General features: G+C 39.1%; 1 protein-coding gene across 4 annotated transcripts in view; it reads left to right on the top strand.

Moving 5' to 3' along the window:
* The window catches only part of LOC140894943 (zinc finger MYM-type protein 1-like), a 90,394-nt gene that overhangs the window by 18,621 nt on the left and 56,474 nt on the right, over window positions 1–15,299 (top strand). For 3 of the 4 annotated variants that reach the window (XR_012154001.2, XR_012154002.2, XM_073303891.2), the window contains one exon: window positions 3,009–3,721. The exons of the other annotated variant lie outside the window; for it this stretch is intronic. The gene's annotated coding sequence lies outside the window, so the exon portion shown is untranslated. Of the gene's footprint in view, window positions 1–3,008; window positions 3,722–15,299 lie in introns of those variants that run through there. 4 annotated transcript variants of the gene reach the window in all.

Genomic DNA, 15,299 nt, shown 5'->3' with positions numbered 1-15,299 from the left:
TGGTTAGTTACCTCATCTAAATTATGGCTAATAGTATGCTTTGCACATAGCTAGCTTTTCATCTGTTCATCTCAAAGCAAAAATCCAGTTGCAACTTATAGTCCTGATCTTACAAAGACTTATGCAGGTGCAAACTTTACTCATATAAATAATTCCATTTAATTGAATGGGACGTGCTTTAGGATCATGGCCTTAGTATGGGGAAGTCCATGCCCTACTATAGTGAGTTCATGAGGATCTCTCTCCATTAACAAGGGCTCTGTACAATGACTGATTTGTTGAACAACACAACTATAGGAGTTTGGGCATAATGAACAGTTTTGTCTAGGACAGCGCTTTGTGGTTTGCCAATGGAAGATGTAGAAAACTTGGATTCTGCAGTACAGATGATCAGTTAACAGTCATTTACATTTATGCAAGTGTATCTAAGTTATTGCTTTTGTACAATGCAGTTCTTGTTATAACTGCATATTTCGGGTTCAAATACATTGATGAATATACCTTCAGATATGTTCAAATACGCCAATCAGTGGTATAGATGATAACATTTTATTGATTAGAAACAAAATATTTTCATCTGTTCATGGAATAGACTGCAGAAAAGTACACTAGAAATGTGGCTGAGCCACTAAATCCTCTCGTGTCAATGTTTCTCCAGTTTTTAATTTGATCTATCTGAAAAAAAAAAGAGCTTTTTACAGCATGATCTAAATATCTTATCCAACTGAACCTAGAAGGGATATATGAGCAGAAGCAGCAAGAAAAGACTATAGACCCTATCAGAAGTAGTTTCAAAAGCCAAGTGCAGCTGGAAACAGTCATTTCTTGTAATAACTGTTGGTCTTTGGTAACAAAGCTTTGCTCCAGTGATAAAAGGCTTGCTAATAGTACTTTAATTGAAACTTTTTATCCGAATGTTGGCTGATACTCTGTTAAATGTTACTTTCTTGCTTCAGTTCAAATTTTCTTAATCTTCATTTTCACGTTGAATATTGGTACACTGTCTGCCTCATTATGCTAAAGAAAGATGAAGTGAGCTATTAACATGCTGAACAGCCTACGAGATGTTATGATATAGAATGTCATTCATTTTTATGAGTTGGCTGTCAGTGTGTGCTGCAATAAAGTTATAATTCCTCACTGACAGTATGTGATGTCTGGAGTCGCTGCACAATCCTTATTAAAATTTCAATAATTGTAAATCAAAGGAAAGCAAATATGACTTTTATGAAATGGTTGCTTCTGAAAGTCAAGGAGTACAAAGAGATGAAATACAAAATCAGAGTGTTAGTCTTGTGCTGTTCCAGGTCATCACTCTATAGTTATTCCTATGCTCTGCATGAGACCTGGTCTTCGTACTGTATATTGTAATATTCTGAGGAATGTCGCATGCAGTTTGCTGTTGATATAACAGTGCATTAACAAAACACAGATGATACTTTACTGACACTATCTTCAAATTGCTCAGATACATGGAATCTATCAGAAAACTTTTTGTTGTGATTATTTAATATCGCAGCCCTACATCTGCAAAGCCTGGTACCTTTGTAACCAGATATAAGTCTTGGACAGAGAGGAAAGTTAGACAAGATTATTTAAAATAGCATCTCCTTATATCAGTGAGTCATGATTTCAAAGTCTGACTTATCACAACCTGCCACATGTGCGTAAAGAAAGGCACATGTTTGTGGCACACTCTTTAAAACTCTTTCAAAGAAGCTTTAGAGGTTTGGGGTCTTAGTGGACAGAGTGCAGGGGAGCAAGTCACAAGTTCAAAGTAAATACAGCTCATGTGGGTATTTATTATTAATGGTAATATATGGTAGCAAAAAAAGGGTTTTACCACATGGATATTACCATTTCATATGGTATAAATAAATGTCAATATATTCATCCAGCAGCTCTTAAATAGAGAGAAATGATCAAACCCCTACCATTTGATATCACATTCAGTTAAGTTACAAAACAGAACATCCTCCATTCCCTGCCTCACACAAGCCTCCCAGTTTGGAGAAACTCATTGTCAGAGCAGAATTAATACCCATAATTGTTCTCCCTATGGGTGAGAAGAATTATCCCTCCTCCCCCAAACTTTCCAAGTTCAGCAGTGTCTGTCCCTAACCCCAGGGCAGCCATCCAGCAAGCTCTGAAACTCTGTATATCAATCACTACTTCCATGGCAGGCAAGGTGATTCAGGATGGGTTGGCAGAGTGAAGGGGACATGCCAGTGAATTCATCAGTTGCCTGAGTTCACTGGTCTCAAACCCCATTTACAATAGGGACAGTAGACTGGAGCCAGTACACAACCGATGGATTATGTTACTCTGGGCCCTGTCCTAAAATTGGGGTGATAAATTCCATCCCCCTCATCCCAAAATGCCCTTTACTCCAGCTTTGCACAGGTGTTAGGAATTTCACACTAAAAGAATGGACTACTGTGATTCAGAATCAGAACTGTGAAGCTTATTACCACCTGCGTCCAACTTCTGAATTCACTAGTGGCACTACAGGTACATTTTAGCAATAGTTCATATGCAGAACAACATGGTATGATTTATATCCCTCAGAGTCAAATTTCCAAGCATGTAGGCAACCCAAGCGTATAATTGCATCAAGGTACAAAAACAAATTGGCATTTGTATATTCACAGACACAAACACACACAATTGCTCAGCATAAATGCAATATTCAACTTATGTACATGCATCAGTGTACTTGTATGTATAATTTAAGCACATGTATTTGAAAAGCTGGCCCTCAGCATCAGAAACACACAGAAATACTAGAAACAATATGTGCAAGACCTCCAGAGACCTCCAGACCTGATTGAGACATCACAAGTCAGTTATCATTACTGGAAAAGATCTACAGCCAGTGGTCTAACTTGAAAGATGCTACAGTTTATTAGATATCAACATTTTCCCAAAGGGAAAAATGTCATGGCTGAACAACTGTCTGAAGGAAATACTTTCTGGGTATATTTTCTTAAAACAATGTCTCCTTATAGACTCAAACCGTCATACACTATGGTGAAGTGTACGGGAGTTGGATTCCATACCTCTTCAGCTCCTTTGAAAAATCTCAGCTGAAGATGAGAACTGCATGGAAATGTAAAACAACACTACAGCAAATGGAACTCTTTGCATGTAACACAGAACACCATGTAATTTCCACTCTAGGGATATATGGGGTTTCATATGTTGTGAATGGCTAAGGTTAGAAACACATGTTTTGCTGGTGTTAGTCAGGATATCAGATCTAAAAACGGTCACAATTCTAGGATTGAAAAATATGTCAGTCTTGGATTTGAGACCAGTATAAGTCGGTGGGGAAATTCCCTATTTGTGGAAGGAAGAAAACAAAGTTTTGGTAAGTTCTACTTCATTACTATTTCACCAGTTGAGAAGTTTGGAATATTAGTAGTAGTTCCAGCTTAGAGTAGAAGGCAGAGTGCAGTTGAGAGGGTGAAGGGTACAGAATAAATGTAGTTTACTCCATGAGTCCATAGTTTATTCCATGTCACGGCTGTAGAAAAAGAAAGGAAAATTATACTATGGATACCCTAACTTGATAAAGACAATTCTCCTGCTGCTATTCAATTGAATGACAAAACTGCTACTGACTTCAGTGGGTGCAAGACCACCCGTTAGTGACTATGCTACTTTTGAGTAATGCTGTCATTTTACATTCATGTCAATAAAACTTTTATACTATGACAGATGTACCCAGATGTGCGCATTCCTAAACCATGTAACCTCAGTTTCACATATCTGTAACCCTCATCCTTCCTCATCTCTTTGCCACCCACACTTGCTGTGTTTCATCTATAATTGTAGATCTTTGGGACAGAAAGCATGTCTTTCCATGTCTTCTGAGAAGTGCCTGGCTAACATCTGGGCTCTAAAAAATAATTCTAAACAACAACAAAAAGCACTCTATTGTGCAATCTCTCTCCCCCTCTCCCTCCCACATATACCCACACCTTTCTAAGCATTTATTTGGCTGCAAATTTCTCATGTTAAAAGGCTTAATTTTTAATGAAGTTCTGCTATGAATGGAATACATTCTGATTAATCTAATATATTACGACTTATAAGGATATATGTCTTTTATGGCTCCTCAGTTCAACAACGAGTTTTTAATGGGATACACTAGCTTCATTAAGTTTGGTCTCTTAACAGAGAACACCAAATTCTTGTGTTGTCCTCAGCATTTAAACTATCAAAGAGAATTTGTGTGAGCAGCCAAATCATCTAAGATTGAAGTACTTAGTGTTCTTCAATTTAGCAACAAGTTATGAAACTTCCTTTAAAATGGGTGATTCTACTAATTAGCTCATTCTCCTCAAATGAGCTTACTGCTCGGAAGTCTAAAACATAGTTTATTAAATCAAAAGATATGACTGCACTTTAGCACACACATGGACATTAGAAATCAAATAGTCCCCATAGATTAATCCTCATGGCATCAGAGACTGATTTGGCTTGCCTACATCACATTAGTAAACCATCTAATCCAATTTAGGTCAGGCCAGGAACGCTCCATCCATTACAGTATTTCTAGTGTCATTAGAAGCAGCTTGATTGAATCAGCATCCTCAGTCAGTCTAGTAAACCATTGTGGCTGTGCACACTGAGATTTTTTTTTGAATAAAGATTTTAAATTTTTTTTTTTTTTTTTTTTTAAGAAAGGAAGGTAATAATGCTGGTAGCTTTCCACGGGCAAGGCTTCTGTTTCTGGACCCATGTGGTCAGCAAAGATCTCTTTGTATTCTCACATGCAAAAGAGTTTCTATACATGAGGTGGCTATTACTGATATTAAAGTTTCTTTAGTTTTAGGCAGGTGTGTTTTTAAGGAACTCATTGGGAAAAAAAGAAAAGAATAAAGGATAATAAAGTAGATTGAATGATGGGACAGCCTGATTCTTTTATGACTAATGAAGTAAACGGTATGAAACCAGGGAGCGTATGTAATAAAATCTATCAAACACAATAAAGTTTACAATAGAAAAGAGAAAAAGGAAGCTCAGTTACAGTATATACACTAAATGAAAACCACTCAAGTGCATTACAAAAACCCCTCATATTTCCATTCCAAATAGGTATACCTGGAAAGAAGACAATAAAAGGTGTAAGTAATTGAATGAAACGTTGGAAATAAATTGGTGGAGACCACTGTGTGATTGACAGCACAGATTTCAGAAGGGTTTTGGGAAGGGATTAAGTAATCCAAATGGCACATGTTCCTGTGAGACCTACCATGTTCCACCACCAGGCCCCACAACTCTCAGCTGCACGCACCATTTAAGCAATCATCCATAAAAAATACCCATTGTGCTAATGCACAGCCAACGAATAGCTCTCCTCTTCAAGAGGGTTCGCTACACTTGTCCCATGGTACTGCTGCTGTACTACTAGTCAGACAGTTCATACCAGTATCTGAAACCCCTGTATCTGGGTTACAGAGGAACCCATTGCTTCTCATTATAGCAGGTGCAGAAACAATAAGGATTACTTGTAATGACAAATCTAGACCTGGCTGGAAAATTATTTTTTTCCCCACAACATTTTAGTTTTTAATTGAAAAACTGAAAACCCCCAAACAGGTCTTTTTTGTTTGTTTGTTTGTTTGGCAACCAAAACCCAAACACATTTTTCAGCCAAAAACTGATTTTTCTGAAACAAAACAAAAAACGTATTTTGACAAAAGCTGATACTTCTGTGAAAGTTGTTTCACTGAACCCGCAATTTTCCACTGGAAAAAAATTTCAATGGGAAACTTTCCATCAGGCCTAGACAGAATCCTGCTCATATTGCTCCTTCTCCTACCTCAAAAATTAAATCCCTCCACACAATTGTGTTAAATGGCTCAAAGTCTTATATAATGAATCCCACTTGAGTGAAATAAAGTAGGAGAAATCCAGTCATGACCAGTATTCCATTCTTAAACATAATTACAAGCTTGAATACAACAGTGCCAAGTATTATTATTGTTATAGATAGGACACCCCTAGACTGCTGCAGTAAATCATTTTCCTTCCAGAGATGATTACTTGTCAAATGTTTAGCATAATAGTAAATGAGGAATGTACTCTGACTAACAAAGCCTAAAGGTTTACCGGGGGCAGAGGGAGGGAAGGGGGCAGGAGAGACGCTATCCTTGTATATTCTTAGATATGAAGAAAAATGCAAATACTCCCTCCAGCTAATGACTGAGGGCTAGATTGTAACATTATGAGGGGACTACAGGAACAGAGCAGGACTTTGAGAATCACATTCTGGTTTCTGATTTCCCCCTTTGCTCAAGAGAAGAAATATTCTGCCACTTACTTTCCCTAGATTGAGTACTTCCCCTCTGCACATGTTTAGCTTTGATGGAACCATGTTGGGTGAGGAGTATAGAATAAAGCTGCTACCCATGTCTGTTCTCCTCCCCCCAAGCTGTGATCCACGTAGTCCAGAAGATCAAAGGGTTTCCTTATGCCTCCGTACTTCCTTGGGTGGCCATGTTGCCATAATTGTCTTACTATGAATGAATTCTCTGTGCCAGAATTTGGCACTGACCGCTCAAGTTTTAAATTCTTAAAGTATTAGAATAATACAGGACACTAGAGGCTAGCTACCAGTTTGACCATCTCAAGGACATGTTAAGGTCCAAATTTTCTTGGTCACTGATATTTTTGGTTCCTTCATTTTTGTATGCTTAATGTGAGTCCTGTATTCAGAAGTGTCGAGTACTCCCACCTCTAATCCAAGTCAGTAGGAGCTGCTGGTGCTCATTGCTCAGTCATTTTAAAAATCAGGTGCAAGGTGGTTCAGCTTGGGAACCCAAAAATGAAAACACTCAAAATCATCAATTGCTTTGGAAACTGTTGGGCTTACTGCTTAAAAGCAAACACTGCTCCAGCCAACCATGCATAAATTGATGCTGACATTCTGTTTTAGCAAAGGAGAGAATATGGAAAAAAACTGTGGGTTAAATTCTCTGCTGGTTTAATCCCACTGAAGTCAATGGAGTTATGCCAGCAAAGAATTTTGTCTTAAAGACTGCAGTACCAATAAAGTTGTCCATAAAGTTGTCCCCATACTCAGGATTTATATATAGCAATATTTTTAAATAGATCTATTAAAAAGGCACCTCCAATATCCAAGTCCTTATGCCTGATTTTCCAAATGCATGTGTTTACTCAGGGATGATGTTATGCAGAGGAGCTGGTATGCATCCTTAGAGACATCCTCAATGTAATACTTTACCTCTAACTAGGGGAGTCACCACATAGAATAATTACAGTCTCTCTTCTGAGGAAAGATGCACCACTGGTATTTTGAAACTGCTCTTCTATTGCATGTATTGGCTTCTATTAGTGCCAAGCTAATAATTGCCATGGAAAGGGTGCGCTAGGTATGAACCAGAGGAGTGCACAGTTGCTTCGCTGATCAGCAAGGCAATTCCCTGGGGCAATGTGCTGATCAGCACACTGAGCTGAAACATCTGCAGAATGAAGGATTGTGAAAACCCTCTGTCTGATGTCCATAATTGTGACAAAGTCATTGCATATTCTATACAGAGAAGCTCTTACATGGGGTGGGTAACTCTAAGTACATTTGGGAAATCTGCCAGAGAGAAGCACGTCTGCATTTTCTGTTGTCTTTTCTATGATGTGTCAGAAGAAATAAAGATACATATTTGCAAGGTTTCCGCATTAAAAAAGAAATCATTCAGCCACAAATTATAGTTTTTTAGCATGCGTATTATTTATACTTGAGAGATCTGAGTGGCTTATTGGTACCTCGTAAAGCCTGTCAAATATCTATCTATGCAGGCAGTTTTTACCTATTAAACAAATAGCAATTTAAGGTAGTTACATACTATTGTATCATGAAAATTCACCATGAAGAGCTGTCAACAATGCCTTTTCAGTATACTAAACATGTTCTTGAAAAAAAAAGTTACCAAGCCGAAGTATTTTTTGCTTATAAAGTCCCAGCACTGGGCTAGATATTTTGCACACAGTAAAGTCCTGCCCAAGGAAGCTTACAATCCAAACTGATGATGTATAGTCAACAGGTGGCTCCAGTGGGTGGAGAGATTCTACTCACCTTGCAAGGTCACTTAGCATAGGAATCTTGCTGGTTCCCCAAGTTCTGATAGGATTTTACCAATTTTAATTTTTTAATACAGATATTGACTTTTTACTATCTAGTTAACACATTTCAAAATGGAAAAAGCTGAACTGGTAGACACAGCACTGTGCTGAACATTGTGTCTGACCTATGGGAGCTTAGGGAAAAATCCCTCCCTGAACTCATCACTGTGCAGTGCGCAGTACTCAAAATAGTGTAGCATACTACCCCAGCACACTGCGCCACATCTGCTGGTTGCTTTGGAGGAATTGGCAGGAAAATGGCCCAATTATCCCTCCCTACCCACACTTCTCAGCTACCAGATGAAGAAATTCCCATGCTACCCTGAATGCAACGACCTGTGTCTATCACTGGCCTTTGCATCAGGAGTCAGAGGTAAAATCTCTTTGCGCCAAGCTCCATTTATTTGTGCAAGGGCCAGGGACCCTAAACATCCTGTCAAGTTTCATTTTGAAAACAGCCATTTTAAAATGTAAATGATGGGAGCCCAAATATCTGTAAAATCATCACTTCTGCTGACCATCTGAGGCTTTGCTCATGTACGATCTCTTTGGGGCTACAGGATTTTAAACAGCAAAATAAGGTAAAACTTTTGGGGCCTCATCCAGAGCCTATGAAATTCATTAAAAAGACTCATCGACCTCAACAGGCTTTGGATCAGACTCCATAGGAGAAGATGCTGCCTAGAACAAGTTGTTCAGTTAAGTTAGAAAACGCTGAAGCACAAGATTTTATTATGGAAACTTGGACAGGTACTTCATAAGGGGAGAGCTAAAGATCTGCTGCTATAAACACATTGATCTCTTTATCTTTCCAAGCAACAGGTGTTAACGGTATGGAAAATTGCAAGGGCGCCATGCCAGTGCCACCAGCATGCAGAGTTCCCTTGTGCGGGGGCTTGTGTCATAGGCCTATTTGTCTTGGTTGCAGCTATAGAAGAATTCTTCTGAAACAAGGCACTCTAGGGATTTATCAAGCACCTTTCAATCCTCAACAAGATTTAGCAAGCGAAGCAGTTTCAAAGATTGTAGATTAATACTACACAATCAATCTCACATTAATGAGCATGACAAGGCACAGCATCAGGGAACTGATGGGTAGGATCCCCTGGGGGAATAACATGAGGGGGAAAGGAGTCCAGGAGAGCTGGCTGTATTTCAAAAAATCCCTATTGAGGTTACAGGGACAAACCATCCTGATGTGTCGAAAGAATAGTAAATATGGCAGGCGACCAGCTTGGCTTAACAGTGAAATCCTTGCGGATCTTAAACATAAAAAAGAAGCTTACAAGAAGTGGAAGATTGGATAAATGACCAGGGAAGAGTATAAAAATGTTGCTTGGGCATATAGGAATGAAATCAGGAAGGCCAAATCGCACCTGGAGCTGCAGCTAGCAAGAGATATTAAGAGTAACAGGAAGGGTTTCTTCACGTATGTTGGCAACAAGAAGAAAGCCAAGGAAAGTGTGGGCCCCTTACTGAATGAGGGAGGCAACCTAGTGACAGAGGATGTGGAAAAAGCTAATGTACTCAATGCTTTTTTTGCCTCTGTCTTCACAAACAAGGTCAGCTCCCAGATTGCTGAGCTGGGCAACACAGCATGGGGAGCAGGTGGCCAGCCCTCTGCAGAGAAAGAAGTGGTTAGGGACAATTTAGAAAAGCTGGACGTGCACAAGTCCATGGGGCCAGATGCATTCCATCCGAGAGTGCTAAAGGAGTTGGCGGCTGTGATTACAGAGCCATTGGCCATTATCTTTGAAAACTCATGGCGATCGGGGGAAGTCCCAGATGACTGCAAAAAGGCTAATGTAGTGCCATCTTTAAAAAAGGGAAGAAGGAGGATCCTGGGAACTACAGGCCAGTCAGCCTCACCTCAGTCCCCAGAAAAATCATGGAGCAGGTCCTCAAGGAATCAATCCTGAAGCACTTACACAAGAGGAAAGTGATCAGGAACAGTCAGCATGGATTCACCAAGGGAAGGTCATGCCTGACTAATCTAATCGCCTTCTATGATGAGATTACTGGTTCTGTGGATGAAGGGAAAGCAGTGGATGTATTTTTTCTTGACTTTAGCAAAGCTTTTGACACGGTCTCCCACAGTATTCCTGTCAGCAAGTTAAAGAAGTATGGGCTGGATGAATGCACTATAAGGTGGGTAGAAAGTTGGCTAGATTGTCGGGCTCAACGGGTAGTGATCAATGGCTCCATGTCTAGATGGCAGCCGATATCAAGTGGAGTGCCCCAAGGGTAGGTCCTGGGGCCGGTTTTGTTCAATATCTTCATAAATGATTTGGAGGATGGTGTGGATTGCACTCTCAGCAAATTTGCGGATGATACTAAACTAGGAGGAGTGGTAGATACGGTGGCAGGTCAGGATAGGATACAGAGGGACCTAGACAAATTGGAGGATTGGGCCAAAAGAAATCTGATGAGGTTCAACAAGGATAAGTGCAGGGTCCTGCACTTAGGACAGAAGAATCCAATGCACCGCTACAGACTAGGGACTGAATGGCTAGGCAGCAGTTCTGCGGAAAAGGACCTAGGGGTGACAGTGGACGAGAAGCTGGATATGAGTCAACAGTGTGCCCTTGTTGCCAAGAAGGCCAATGGCATTTTGGAATGTATAAGTAGGGGCATAGCCAGCAGATCGAGGGACGTGATCGTTCCCCTCTATTCGACATTGGTGAGGCCTCATCTGGAGTACTGTGTCCAGTTTTGGGCTCCACACTACAAGAAGGATGTGGAAAAATTGGAAAACGTCTAGTGGAGGGCAACAAAAATTATTAGGGGATTGGAACACATGACTTATGAGGAGAGGCTGAGGGAACTGGGATTGTTTAATCTGCAGAAGAGAAGAACGAGGGGGGATTTGATAGCTGCTTTCAACTACCTCAGAGGTGGTTCCAAAGAGGATGGTTCTAGACTATTCTCAGTGGTAGAAGATGACAGGACAAGGAGTAATGGTCTCAAGTTGGAGTGGGGAAGGTTTAGGTTGGATATTAGGAAAAACTTTTTCACTAGGAGGGTGGTGAAACATTGGAATGCGTTACCTAGGGAGGTGGTGGAATCTCCTTCCTTAGAGGTTTTTAAGGTCAGGCTTGACAAAGCCCTGGCTGGGATGATTTAATTGGGGATTGGTCCTTCTTTGCGCAGGGGGTTGGACTAGATGCCCTCCTGAGGTCCCTTCCAACCCTGATATTCTATGATTCTATGTCATCTAGCAAGTGACATTTTACATGTTTTTGAAGAGAAAGGGTTTCGTTGCACTTGAAAAGCAAGAACGAGGAGACTGTTCTACATTTTTGTGGGTAGAATTACTTATGAAAACCAGTGCGTTCCTCTCCCTATCAGCTGATTCTGACACTTCTAGTGTTCATCACATCGACTTTAGCAGGGTTGATAATGTCGTCAATAGTTTCTTTAACACAGACACCATGATGATGGATAGATTAAATTAGAACCCCGCTAAAAAAATAAAACCACAAAGACATAACGGTAGGGCATATATAGGCTAAAAACAGTGGGGTGAAATCCTGTTAATAGGAGTTTTGCAATTTACTTAATTGGGGCCAGGATTTCACTTTGTATATTTCAGTATGGTTTTTGAATCCAAAGATTTGCCTTAGTAGAGAGCTGAAAGTGGCTGCTGAGTCCAGGAGAACCGATATTATAGTCTGCAAACACTTACTACAAAGCCTTTCATTCTTGTGCCTGGGACAATGAGTCTAAATAAGGGTAGCAAGCACAAAGTTCAATTTTAGAGTTTGGAGAGAAAAACCAAAACCAAAACAAAACAAAAACCAGGGAGCAGGAAAACTGTGAAATGATGTTTTCCTGTTTTCTTCTTTCAAGTTTTCAAATTGAAAAATTTCAGTACCAGCTCTGTAACTGGTAGAACTATGCCAGGAAAATATTAACAAAAATATTTTAATTTTTCTTCTCTTTTTTCTGTTAAATTTGGAAAAAAGAAAGCATTTCATCCAGCTTTGCTGCTTCTGTATTAATTGTTAACAGGGTTGAACCCTTAGTCTGAAGGAAGAATATTGACTTCTGTGGCCTTGTGACAGGTTTTGAACAGCAGACCACAACACTATCTTTCAACGAACCAGAATCTTGAATGGGGGATGTTTGGAACTTCTGGATCAAATTTTGCCCTTAGTTATACAAATCTAAATGTGGAGTAAGTCTGTTGACTTCAATGGAGTTATTCTGGAATAAAATTGGTATAAAAGAGAGTAGAATTTCACTATCCAAACAAAAAACAAAGTTAGTTTTTAAAGGGTCTCTTTAAAACGTTCCCTTTAACTTAGTGAGTGATTAATCATCTTCCAGCGATACCCAGCACGGAACAGTGAAGCATAATGTTGCTGAGTATTATGATTATTAGCTGTATTTATTATTTGTATTGCATTAGTGCCTACTACCTCCATTGTGGTAGGTGCTGTAAAAACACAGAACAAAAACTGGCCTCCTCCCCAAAGAGCTTAAAATCTAACTCTTTTGACTTTACATTACCATTTCTATCTAGGAGCAAAATATTTTAGTGTTAGAACAGAGCATGGTTTATTAACCATCACAGTTCTCTGGCTCGAAATCTATCTAGCTTTTGTGGTGAATTTCCATAAGGAAATGCCCACATTTGATCTATGCTTCAATTTTAGTACTTACAATAGCAATGATGGTGAGGCAGGCCATATGACTAAAGGTATAGTGGCACCATACAGTAGTTACTAATTCAGTTCATTAGTAACATTAGGACATATCAATTATTTAACTGGAAAGTTAAGAAATTGTCAGAACTTTCAATTGGTCAGGAAGATTTGGCATTCATGGGAAGGAAATTAGCTGAAACAGACACTGAATTAATAAATTATTAGCACCCCAGAAACTTTACATTTTTAAAACTGCTAAAATATTCCCTGTTAATTACAAATGTAAAGGCATGTTACAGTTCAAACTGTGTGAAACTTGGCAGCTTAGGTTCATATGGGATTTGTAGAAACCTTTCTTTTGTTTTGGGTCACAATGGTTTGTACCCTCAATTTCTGTTCAAGTTTCAGGATCAAATGAACGAAGTGAGCTGTAGCTCACGAAAGCTTATGCTCAAATAAATTGGTTAGTCTCTAAGGTGCCACAAATACTCCTTTTCCTTTTGTGAATACAGACTAACATGGCTGCTACTCTGAAACCTTAAAAAAAATCAGTGAAACTTGTAAAATTCAGTCAAAATTCATCCATAGTTCCTGCTGTTGCTATGGAACAATCAAAGCCTAGGCTCATCCAGCCCTCAGTAAAGTTTTTGGGAACTCTGGCATGAATTTGGGTTTTGTAATGAGACACAAAGCTAAGAGGGTTGAGTTCGGGTTTAGAATGTGATGAGAGCTATGAAACCTCCATTACAACTGTGCAACCCACTGGGCCAAATTTGGCCACCTTGTAAATAAAGACAGGTTTCAGAGTAACAGCCGTGTTAGTCTGTATTCGCAAAAAGAAAAGGAGTACTTGTGGCACCTTAGGTGCCACAAGTACTCCTTTTCTTCTTGTAAATAAAGCAGACTACTATTATTAATCCATACTCACAGCTTTATCAATCAGAATGCAAATTCTACTCTCGGTTACACTCATGCAATCATATAAACTTCAGTGGGGTTGAATAGGTGTAGTTGAGGACAGAATTTTGCACATTACATATAATTCCTGCAGTGATGGTTTTGAACAATGGTGGACACTGGATAGTCACAATTAGTGCAGTCTGTTTATATTTACTCACAATACCACTGCAAGTCCTTGAAGTGGGAAGATTACTCCAGCTGTTCCAGTTAGCTGAAGGCTCAGTAACAACAGCAGTATATAGTTAAACAGAACACAACATATTTGCCATAAAGTCATTTTACATGTGATCAGAGACATTTGGATATCCCTCTTTCATTTGAATGAAAGGCATGACGTGCAACCACTTTTGCCAGCAATTTCAGATTCAGGCTATGGTTTCAGGTAACATGATAAACTTGCAGTGAACTAGGATAACATAATATGGAGTGTCAAATTTATTTGTAGCTGCAGGCAAAGAAAAGAGAAGGAAGAAGAGCTTCACTGTAGCATTGCAATATAATAAAAATTTTCCCATTAAGTTTAATAAATTCCATTATGAAGTTTAAGGCATATGTTTACATCCCTAATACAGACTAAAGCCTGTGTTGCTAGGCATTTAGCAGGAAATTGCTTCACTTCACTAATTTTCATCTAAAACCCTTTAAACCATTATTCTGAAATAAAGGCACTGAATATAAGCATTTCCATCATCCTCACATCTTCACAGACATGTCTGTATTATTAGGACTATACTTGGTGAAGCAGCATCAGAAATCAGGTTGCCATAGAGAGATAAAGGCTGGGATTTGCAACAGAACCTAAGGGAATTAGGCACTCACCTATTAAATTTCAATGAGATTTAGGCATATAATTCCCTTAGGCTTTTTGAAAATCCCAGCCCCTCTCTCTCTGACAACTTGTCATATCTAATTTTTAACACCTATTTGGTCAAAGGCTTCAATTACCACATTTGTGGCCATTGGCTACAATCTTTTCCCACAGGAGCCATCCAACCCCATGCAACTTTGTTGGGGCTGCTTGTGTGTGTAAAATATGAAGGATTTATGAATTTATCTAACCCTTGAGAACCAGGAGGAATTTACAGATGTTAGTCAATGCTAAGATCTCAAACGCAATCTTTTGTATTTCTCTGATATTCTGGATTACAAAATGCAGATTCAGACCAAAAACCAAACACAAGTCACAGTATAGTCTGGTAAACATTAGTCAGATAACTAGACAAACATGGTAAATAAAAGTCACCTTACAGAAAAAAACAGAAATATAAATATTTCTAATTGGTTTGCCACAGCATATTTGTTCTTTGTAAAGTTTAATGTTGCCCCTGACAAAAACATTTAAATGATTTCCAGTTTAATTTTAATTAGTCGCGGAGCTGCAGCTTCTGATACCTCACATTTTTAATTGCTGTATTACTGCTAAGTCTTAACATCTTGAAATGCATTGGATTCCACACAGTGTAGTATACTGAAACTTACCGACTTTTATTATAAGCCTTCACAGCTGATGTGCCAGCCTAATAACTTGTAAGAAACTCTGTG

Source organism: Lepidochelys kempii, chromosome 10, assembly GCF_965140285.1.
Source record: "Lepidochelys kempii isolate rLepKem1 chromosome 10, rLepKem1.hap1, whole genome shotgun sequence".
NCBI lineage: Eukaryota > Metazoa > Chordata > Testudines > Cheloniidae > Lepidochelys > Lepidochelys kempii.
This window is presented reverse-complemented; position numbering and strand designations above follow the sequence as displayed.